This window comes from Gracilinanus agilis, chromosome 4 (genome assembly GCF_016433145.1).
Source record: "Gracilinanus agilis isolate LMUSP501 chromosome 4, AgileGrace, whole genome shotgun sequence".
In the NCBI taxonomy this organism is placed as follows: Eukaryota; Metazoa; Chordata; class Mammalia; order Didelphimorphia; family Didelphidae; genus Gracilinanus; species Gracilinanus agilis.
In genome coordinates, this window is record NC_058133.1 from 207,324,390 (window position 1) to 207,335,923 (window position 11,534).

Sequence of the window (11,534 nt, forward strand, 5' to 3'; positions counted from 1 at the left end):
ATCGTAAAATCCTGAAAGATGCTGTGAAGTCTTTAAATTTTTTTAATTTAAAATTTTTATTTTTTTACTTATTTTTAATTTATACATAAAGTCTTCCTTGATCTTTTCAACTGTTAGTGTCTTTCCTCTAAAATTTCATTTAACTTTCATGTATTTTCTTTCTATTGATTCTACATATACTTATACAAAATATATCCTGGTTGTCTCCTCCATTAGTATGTAAGTTCCTTAAGGATAATGATCATTAGATTTGTATCCCCAGGGCCTGGCATATAGTAGGCATGTGATAAGGACTTGCTGGTTGGATCCAATTGATAAGAAAGTAGCCATAGTTACAGGACTGAGAGGGAGGACTAAGTGATGAGATGACCAGGATTCCCCTTTCTCTTTCAGGAAGAAGAGACTAGAGTCAATTCCCTAGAAATGGTATATTGGAAGTAGAAGGATAGGGAAGGTGTTTTAAGTGCAGCAGAGCAAATCAATCAACAAGCAAGTATGAGGTATTGAGGGAGGACTGGCACTTCTGGTATGAGGGTTTGTGGAGCCTGTTTCATGGTTGCTCATCCACCTTTAGTGTCTACCTTTCACCCAACTCTTACCTGTGGCTCCAAGAAGTTGTAGCATGAATAGCAGCTACACTCCATTTTAAACCGTCTTGGCAGACAGGCTAAACCAGGTTATGGATAGCCCAGCAGGCCTCCAGCCCTTCAGTGACTTGGGAGAATGTCTCTCCAAGCATGAGAAGACTTCCCCTGGCAGAATGGGCAGATGAGAATAATTTATTCTAATGGCCATGAAGGCAGCTGACGCATGCATTGTGGAACACTTAGAACTTGGTCAGGCATTAAAGATGCATTGCATCCTGGGCCATCACCAGTGGTGCCGTCTTTTGTCTTCCCACTGGACTTCCATTACTCTGGAAGAGAGAGTGATGCTAATGATTTTGTAAAACTCTGCCTCACCTAAATCCAATACATGCACAAATCAAGACATCACGCTGTGATGTGATTGGTCCTTTTGGGAAACCAAGGACAAGCAACATCATTTACCTCCTATGTGAGTTCCACACACGATGTAGTGGGGGCTACAGAATCAAAAATGAGTCTCTGGTCCCAAAGAGTTTATGTTCTCTTTGGGGAAGAACCACAAAGTACTGGTGTTTTTATGATAGATATTGAAGGGCAAGGTAGAACTATCCCTACCAAGCAACAAACTAGATGTTTGTTCAATAACTTGAATATACTACCACCCTCTACACACTCTACTGTCCAGATATACTAGATTACTAGTTGTCCTCACACAAGATGATCCATCTCCCAGTTTTGTGCCTCTATCTTGGTTATCTCTTATGTCTGGTTTGGAATATTCTCCCTCCTAACCTTCCATGTCTTAGAATCCTTGGTTTCTTTATTTTTTTCCTACTAGTGAATCTTTTTTTCTTTAATTTTCTTAATTTTTTGTTACATTTTAAGTTTCTAATTGTCTCCTTCTCACCTTCCCTCCCAACTCTGCACTATAGAAGACATATATATATATATATGCATACACACACATGCTCATATATATAGGGAAGACAGGGAGGGAGAGAGAGAGAGAGAAAGAGTGGGCAGGGGAGGCAGGTAGAGATGGAGGAGAGAGAGAGAGAGAAAAAGAGAGAGAGAGAGAGAGAAAGAGAGAGAGACAGAGAGAGAGACAGAGAGACAGAGAGAGACAGAGACAGAGACAGACAGAGAGAGAGAGAGAGAGAGAGAGAGAGAGAGAGAGAGAGAGAGAGAGAGAGAAAGAAAGAAGCAAACAGTAAACCATTCCAGTATCTTTGCTGTGAAAACCTCAAATGGGGACATAAGTCAGACATCACTGAAAAACAACTGAACAACAATGAAATATATACATGTATATGTAGTAAATCTATAAGGTATGGTAAAAACTATATATACTATATATATTAAAACTATACAATGCATCCTCCTATTTATAAGTTCTTTCTCTGGAGGTGGACTTTCACAGTTATTCTTTAAACAATATTGTGTTGCTATATACAATGTTCTCTTGTCTCTATTCATTACCCTCTTCACTATTTCATGCAACTCTTTCCATGTTTTTCTAAAATCAACCCACTCATTGTTTCTTGTTTCTCTCTCTCTTGTCTCTTACCTTCTGTCTCTGAATGAATACTAAATATCATTCTAAGCCAGAAGAGTGATAAGGGGTTGGCAATTGGGGTTAAGTGACATGCCTAGGGACACACAGCTAGGCAGTATCTGAGGCCAGATTTAATTTGGGTTCCCCCTGGTTCTCTAACCATTGTTTCTTATAGCACAGTAGCATTCCATCAAACCTTGGCTTCTTTCTGGACTCAATTTAAATACTCTATCCATTGTGGCACCTACATCATACATAACATAAAAACAAATAAAAGTACATTGTTTCTGACATCAATTCATCAGAAATTTTCAATGTAAATCCATTCCTCTTTCTTTACCTGGTTCTGCTTACTGGATGGCATCAAATCTTAATCTCCTTTGAATGTTTGGATAGTTTTATTTTTATATGACTGCGAGAATACCCAGAAAGCCAGTTTGGCTAGACCGTCGGGTCTAGCCAAGAGAGTAATGAATAATATAAGGATAAGGAAATGCAGGTTGGGGCCAGTTCGTGAAGGATTTTAAATGACAACCAAAGAAGTTTATATTTGATCCTAGAGGAAATAAGGAAGCCATTGGAATTTCTTGAGTAGGGGGGGATACATGATACATACATTTTAGGAAAATAATTTTGGCAGGTGGATAGAGGATGGACTGGAGTAGGGAGGGATCAGACACAGGGCAAAGAGGAGAGAAATTATGATGGTCAGCTCTGTAAGTGGAGAGAAGGGGATGGATGCAAGGGATATTGTAGAATCAGAATAGACAAGATTTTGCAACTGCTTCAATTATGTGAGTAAAAGCAACTGGCTGGATATTGGTGTCAGACAGAAACAGAGAATTTTGGATGAAGGATGGGGATGGATTTGAGGGGAGTGATACTGTAATGAGATCTGTAGTGTAAACTGATATCCAGGCAACACTGCTCATGCTTTCCCATTCCAAATTTAAAGAAGAGAAGTAGATTTCAACCACAGATCACTGACCCAGAGCACAGATCTTATCCTTAGAGAGGTACCTGCCACTGCCACTGCCATGAGATTATTTGAGGGAGAGAGTATTTATATAGAGAAAGTATGGCTGATGACGCATAGGTTAGGTTAAAACTGGTTGAAGGTATAACACCTGGTTATGAAAGGGGGGAGATTGAGAGTTTGCACAAATGACAAGAGGTAGCCTCATGTGTTTCACTAAGAAACACTTTGGCTCTAAGTAGGGTTCATATTATGGATTGACTCTTTTCATTGCTATTCTGTGGATTTGTGGGAAAGGTCACTCCAGATTTCTAGGATAAATATTTAATTACTGCTTTTCTGATTATGATTTTATTAAATATCTTTGCTTTGAAAAAAACAAATGGCAGGAGGGAATGGAGTGGGAGAAAGACGGACTGTAATAGGTCAAGACTTGGCATAGTTACATATTTCCAATATAAATCAATTACTTTTTCTTTATGTAATTCTGCTTAATGGTTTATATCATACTTTAAAGTGTTTGTGATGGGAAAGGACCTGTTTATACAAAAATATTTATAGCTGCTCTTTTTGTGGTGGCAAAGAATTGGAAACGAAAGGGATGTCAGTCAATTGAGGAATGGCTGAACAACTTGTGGTACATGATAGTGATGGAATACTATTGTGCTATAAGAAATGATGAACAGGATGACTTCAGAAAGAGCTGGAAAGAGCTACATGAAGAGATGCAGAGCAAAATAAGCAGAACCAGGAAAACATTGTACACAGTAACAGCAATACAGTAGAATGATCAAATGTGATAGACTTTGCTACTAAACAACAATACAATGATACAGAACAATTATGAGGTCTTATGAAAGAGAATGCTATTTACCTCCAGGGAAAGAACTATTGGAGTAGAAATGCAGCTGAAAACATGATTTAGCACTTGTTTATTTGGGTATATGTTCTGGTTCTTTAAGATTATTTGCTTACAGAAATGAACAATATGGAAATGTGTTTTATGTGATAATACATGTATAACACAGAAAAAAATAAGAGCTTGGAAAAAAACGTGGTTGTGTTGGAGACAAGCTCTTATCAACTCTGGGGAGAAAGGTAATGCAATACATCTTCCCACCTTTTGGTTGGTTGATCACATTCCCCAGAAGCCAGGAGATCATAGCCCTCACTTTGGAGACCACTTCTCTGGGATACAGATCGAGTCTGAGACATTTTTATATCCTCAGGGGTTGATAAGTGGAACTTTGCACACAATAGATGTTCTATAAATGTTTATAAATAGCAATAGTGAAGCCTGACATCCTGAGGATTGATTTTGTGACTTGCTTTATGAATGTAAGTTGACCTCATCGTAGTACAAATGAGGAGCACTGCCCTCATCCCAAGGTCTTCATCTAAAGTTATAGATAAGGAATTTATAGGACTCTTCTTTATCTTAATAAGGGTAATGACAGGGAGGCAGGGAAAGATCGCCATCTCCTGGAAAAGCAGAGAATTGCAAGCAGTCTGGAACTCAAAAATTAGTGGGGTTTTATTTTTAATTTTTTATACTAAACTTAAACACCCCCCCCCAAGAACATTTGTATATACATAACAACACAAAGAGGACTGTATGTAAAACTATGAATCTATATTTAATACTGTTCACTTTTTTTAAAGGCACATTTTGAATTCTGGAATAGAATCTTCAATAGCTAGCTGATAGGGGAAATAGATGGAAATATTCCATGAGATAGAAACAGAGAGAAAGAAAATGAATGGGTGATGTTCTCTGTTTGCAGGAAGGTAGGCAAGCTGATGGTCCCAGAGCTTTCAGGGCTTTTGAAGGAGACTTGCTTGCTTACTTCAGACAGCAATAGCCTTTCTTTTTCCCAATTGCCCTCCCTGAAGACTTGGAACCTGTGAATTAGATGTAATGAGGATTAGATCATATTTAATCCCAATCCCAGGAAATACATTTTGCAGAATACATGAATAAAACCCTCAAATAGCCCATTAGACTCTTTAGACATCCCACCCCATCTCTTACCCCCAACAAGGTAAAGAAATTTTGTGATACTACTAAACCAATACTTCTCACCTAAATTTCCACATGAGCTATCTGAATAATTCATAGCAACATCATAGAGGGGTGGCAAGGTCCAGATCCCCTGTCCCATTATGGAATGGCTTTAGTCCTTCACCTGGAGGTCAGTCCTGTTGGCAGTCCTTTTCTTTATCCAAAAATCGAGATCAAACATCTTACTGAGAAATTAAATGACTAAAGAAATGTTCCTATACCCACTATATATTTAATATGTTTCTGAGCAGCTAAGCCCTTTAAAGCAAAAATCACAGAATCAGAATTGGAAGGGTTCTTAAAAGGTCAGTTAATAAAGTATACTGCTTTCAATGAAAATAACTTGTAAATTAAGAAATCAAAGAAAGAACCTCAACATTAATTTTTAAAGTAATAGAATAAATTTTATCATATTGCAAGTACCTGGAGGCTAAGAACCCTATCTATTATCTATATTGTATTCCTCATGGCACAAAACATAGTATGTGGTTCAAGATTATTTACTGAGTAATATGTATATGATCAAATATGTTTACTAAAGAATATATATGGGCTCAATATGTGTTTACTAAATAACACTGGCATGGCACAAGTTTAATCTTGACCTTAAGACAAATGATGAACAAAGTATTGTAAATAGTAAAAGGAGTAATGTAAATAAAGATTCATTTATTTCAGCAGGAAAAAAATCGAGTTCATATGGAAATCTCCTTTGAAATCCATTCCCAACTTTCAACTCAGGAACTCTTTCAATCTCTTAGGAGCTCTAGAATTCAGGATTACTTATGAAGGAACCCCTGAGGCTAGCAACATCTAAGGATTGCTGATCAGTGACCTGTGTTCAGAGAAGGAGACAGAAAGAAAAAAGGCAGACAGGAACAGAGGTCCAGAAACTCCCTTCTAGGACAGCAAGGAGTCTCAGTGGATAGAGTGCCAGGCATGGAGTCAGGAAGTCTCATCCACTTGAGTTCAAATTTTGCTTCAGACACTAGCTGTGTGACCCTGGGTAAATCATTTAACCTTGTTGGCCTCAGTTTCTTCATCTGTAAAATAAGCTGGAAAGGAAAATTGCAAATCATTCCAGTATCTTTGTCAAGAAAACTCCAATGAGGTCAGAGTCAGACACGACTATACCACAAAACAGTAATAAGTACAAGTACCTCTCAAGTTGCTATTTTCTGCCCTTAGGTAGGGGTAAGGAAATTTTCCTCTTATCACTGCTTTATTGCGCCCTTTGGATGCAAGGTCTATAACTCACCAAGTTGAGTAGGGGAAACTCACAATTGATCATGGGCTTTCCTGATTGATCCTCATTTCAAAAATCACTGGTAACTATGGAGAGAGTTGTTCACTTGACAGATGAGGTCAGAAGACTGATAGCAGAAAGTTCATGAGAAGCTAGGAAATAAACATAGGTGTAGAAAAGTCTTTGCTAGGAGTTTAGCTTTGAAAGGGATAAGAAATATGGGATGATAGATTGAGGGAGTAGTAGGATTAAGTGAAGGAATTTTTTAAAGGATGGCATATTTTATTTAAAATTCTTGCATTAATATAGTCATTAAGAATATTAGTCTATGATACATTGTGGTACAATCAAACGTAATGGACTTCTCTACTAGCAGCAATCCAGGACAATCCAGAGAAATTTATGAGAAGGAATGCTATCCACATTCAGAGAAAGAACTGTGGGAGCAGAAAGGCAGAAGAAAAACATATGCTTGACTATGTGGTTTGATGGGGATATGATTTATGGATCTTGACTCTAAATGATGAGTATATTGCAAATATTAATAATATAGAAATAGATTTTGAACAATGATACAATGTATAACCCAGTGGAATTGCTCGTAACCATGGGAAAATACTCTAAAACAAACAAACAAATAAATAAATAAATGAGAATATTAGTCTAGGGGGCAGCTTTGGGGCTCAGTGGATTGAGAGCCAGGTTCAGAGATGGGAGGTCCTGGGTTCAAATCTGGACTCAGATACTTCCTAGCTGTGTGACCCTGGGCAAGTCACTTAACTCCCATTGCCTAGCCCTTACTGCTCTTCTGTCTTGGAACCAAATCATAGTATTGATTCTAAGGCAGAAGGTCAGGGTTAAAAATTAAAAAAAAAAAAAAAAAGAGTATTAGTCTAAAGTTTTATTTTCCTGATTTGAATCTTCCTAGTATAGTTAAAAAGATTATATAGTTGTGGGGGCAGCTGGGTAGCTCAGTGGATTAAGAGTCAGGCCTAGAGACAGGAGGTCCTAGGTTCAAATCTGGCCTCAGACACTTCCCAGCTGTGTGACCCTGGGCAAGTCACTTTACCCCCATTGTCCACCCTTACCACTCTTCCACCAAGGAGCCAATACACAGAAGTTAAGGGTTTAAAAAAAAAAAGATTATAGTTGTATCACAGAAGAAAGTTTGAAAGGATTACTTATTTTGTAGTTTATGTAACATTGAAATTAATCATTCTTTAAATTTGATAGGATTTATTTGTAAAATCATCTGAGCCTATGTTTGGGTTTTTTTTTTTGTTTGTTTGTATAGTTGCTTTTAGGAATTAAGGTCATACAGCTTGTAATTGTCTGAGGCAGGATTTTCACTTTAATTGTCTGAAACAGGACTCCTGGCCCAGGGCTCTATCTTCTATACCACCTAGCAGTCCCATTCATATTTATACCAGAAATGAAAGATTAGTTCAAAATTAGGAAAACTATCAATATAATGGACTTATTAGCACAGCATCTGACACATAGTAGGTACTTAATGTTTTCTGACTATTAATAGCAAAAACAATAAAAATCATGATGATATCAGGAAGTACATAAAGTCTTTGACAAAATATGATACTCATTTCTATTAAAAATGTCAAAAATATAGGAATAAATGGACCCCTCCTTAATATGGTAAAAGGTATGTAAAACAAAGAACCAGCATTATACGCGACTAAGATAAATTTGAGTCCTTTCCAGTAAGATAAGGTAAAACCGAAATGTCCATTAACACCACTATTATTTGACATTTATGTCAAGAAAGATAAGATAAGAAAAAGAAATTGAGGGGATATCATAAGCAAAGAGGAAGTAAAATTCTTGCTTCTTATAGATAATATAATGGTCTATAAAGAGAATCTAAGAATATCAACTAAAATTAATTGAAACAATAACTTTAACAATACAGTAAATAGGATATGAAATAAGCCCACAGAAATCATCAGCAAATATTTTACCAACAAAACCCAGCAGGGAGAGAAAAGAAAAATTCTATTCAAAATAATTATAGCACGTATAAAATATTTAGAAGTCCACCTACCAAAACACACATAGGAACAGTTACAAAATACTTTTTATAGAAATAAAGACTGATACAAATAACTGGAAGGATATTACTTGCTCATGGTTGGGATGTAATATCATAAAAATGACAATACTAACTAAATGAACTTATTTATTCAGTACCATATCAATCAACCTACCAAAGAATTGCTTTAGAGAGTCAGTCAGAAAAAATAATAATACAATTCAGCTGAAGAGTCTCAAGGGAAATAATGAAAGAGAAAGAAGAGAGAAGACACCTAGCAATATCATATCTGAAACTATTCTATGAAGCAGTAATTATCAAAACTAATTGGTACTGACTGGAAAGTTGATTGATGGAACAAACCAGGTATACAACAAAAAGAAGCAAATCAACACAATAACATAGTATTCAATAAACACAAGGATTCAGGGAGCAGCTGGGTAGCTCAGTGGATTGAGAGCCAGACCTAGAGACAGGAGGTCCTAGGTTCAAATCTGGCCTCAGACACTTCCCAGTTGTGTGACCCTGGGAAAGTCATTTAACCCCCATTGCCTAGCCTTTACCACTCTTCTGCCTTGGAGTCCATACATAGGTATTGACTCCAAGATGGAAGGCAAGGGTTTTAAAATAAACAAACAAACACAAAGATCCAAAGTACTGGGGTAATGGCTATGTGTGTATAAACATAAATATAAATATAAATATATGTATATATGTATATATACATACCATGATAAATTCCAAATAGATACATTTTATACACACACACACACATTTAATACAAATTCCAAGTGGATCCGTAACCTCTGTAGTAGTCAAAATTTAACCAATAAATAAAATGAGGCCATATCTCGGAGTCTAATATTTATTAACAGGAGAAAGCAATTTAGCCCTGAAGGACAGATTAATGGCATACCTCATTTGCACCAATGAGCCAAAGCAAAGGCAAGCAGCATCTTTTATGTCTAGGTGTGTCTTCCTTTTGGTCTTGGAGTACATCATTTGGATCTTCCCTGGCAAGCCAGATAGGTGGATATTTTAATGAGGAGGTGGGCTAACAGTTTTTAGTTCTACCGCATTACTTCATCATTAGGGGGCAAGACTAATCCTCAGGATGAATCTGATTAGGAGAAGTAAGGCCACATAGTCATCCACTGAAACGGGGGGCTAAGATCTCAGCCCTGCCAGATGCCTTGGAGGACTGGGAGTAATTACACTGTTATGCCCTTCAGGAATTGCCTGACTTTTATAGGTTGGAGTCTGAACCTAATAGATGAATTCACATAGGAATAATTGGTCATAAGTAATACAATCCAACATTGATTTTCCTTACCTATATGTTAAAGATCGTATTATCAACAACTTAGAGGAGTATATTATAGACACAGAAACCCTCTTTCTCAAAGCCGGGCTGCCATATCTGCCCCACAAAGGCACCCTTCTCAGGTTCCCTGAGGGATTGGGATTGTTTTTTCTGTACTAAGCCCACTACCACTACCCTTCCCCACCTCCAGGTGTTGTCTCTTTATTTTTAGGGTTTAGTTACTACTGCCTCAACTCCACTTAATTTGATATCAATTCACTTTTACAATGGGATATTTTCTTGGATAATACAGTAAAAATAATATATGAACATTTCTTTACAACATCCCAAGTCCATACTCCCCACCATATCACCTCAGGCTCTGGAGGAAGTAGGCACAAAACTTAGTTCAGTTCCTATATAGCAATAGTCAATGCCAAGGCTGTGTCTAAGATCATATTCCTGCCATGATCAGGACTTCTGTCAGCTATCTCTGGGCTGCTGTCCTGATGCTCACTCCCAAAGTTCATTCCTTGCTACTCCGGGATTGGGATTGATGTTCCATTGACTGCAAACTTGGCTGGAATGCCAAGGGTGGTTCTACTCTCCTAGTACTTTAGAGACATCAGTACTGCTGTGGCTGCAAACCCAAACTGTGGCATGGCACCCTCTAAACCCTTGAACCTACAAGGTTAGAGGCTCCCTTCACCAGTCACTATGGACAAAGAAATAACTGTAAGCAACAGACTGCTGAGGCAAAGACTGAATGTTACTACAGTCAGTTAAGAATTCACCTCTTTACTGGAGAGTTAGCTGACCAGAACCAGTTACAGAAGATCCTTGCATACGTCAGTGTCATGACAAGACTCTTGTATTATATATCATCATGACTTTCCTGGAAGGCTTCTCTGGTTCTCCACGTGGGAAAGTTGCATACATTGAGCTGAATAAGCTGATGAGGACTCTGTTTATGCCAGACTCCAGTTATAAGAGTAAAAAAAGAGAATACAGGGCAACTAGATGGCTCAGTGGATTGAGAGCCAGGCCCAGAGATGGAGGTCTTGGGTTCAAATCTGACCTCAGACACTTCCTAGCTGTGTGACCCTGGGCAAGTCACTTAACCCCCATTGCTTAGCCCTTACCACTCTCCTGCCTTGGAATCAATACTATGTATTGATTCCAACATAGAAGGTAAGGGTTTAAAAAATACTTTTCATAGCAATGGATAGGAGAAGAAGACTTCTTGATTAAATAAGGGATAGAGAGGATCATAGAAGATAAAATAGATAATTTTGATCACTTGTAATTGAAAAGGCTTTTACACAAATGAAATTAATGCTACAAAATTGAAACAGAAGGGGCAGCTAGGTGGTTCAGTGGATTGAAAGAAAGGTCTAGAGAAGGAAGGTCCCAGATTCAAATCTAGTCTCTGATGCTTCTTAGTTGTGTGACTCTGAGCAAGACACTTACTTCTGATTGCCTAATCCTTACTGCTCTTCTGCCTTGGAACCAATATTTAGGATTGACTCTAAGACTGAAGGTAAGGGTTTTTAAAGAAATGGAACAGAAACAGCTACCTGGGGGGGTGGGGGGTGGGCGGGGAGAGGGCAGAAAACTTTGCAGCGAGTTTCTCTGCCAAGAGTCTGATATCTAAGATATCTAAGGTAATGATTCAAGTATGTAAGAATGATGGCCCCTAGTAGACTACATGGTAAATAGATACGAATAGGTAGTTTTCTAAGGAAGAAATACAAGCAA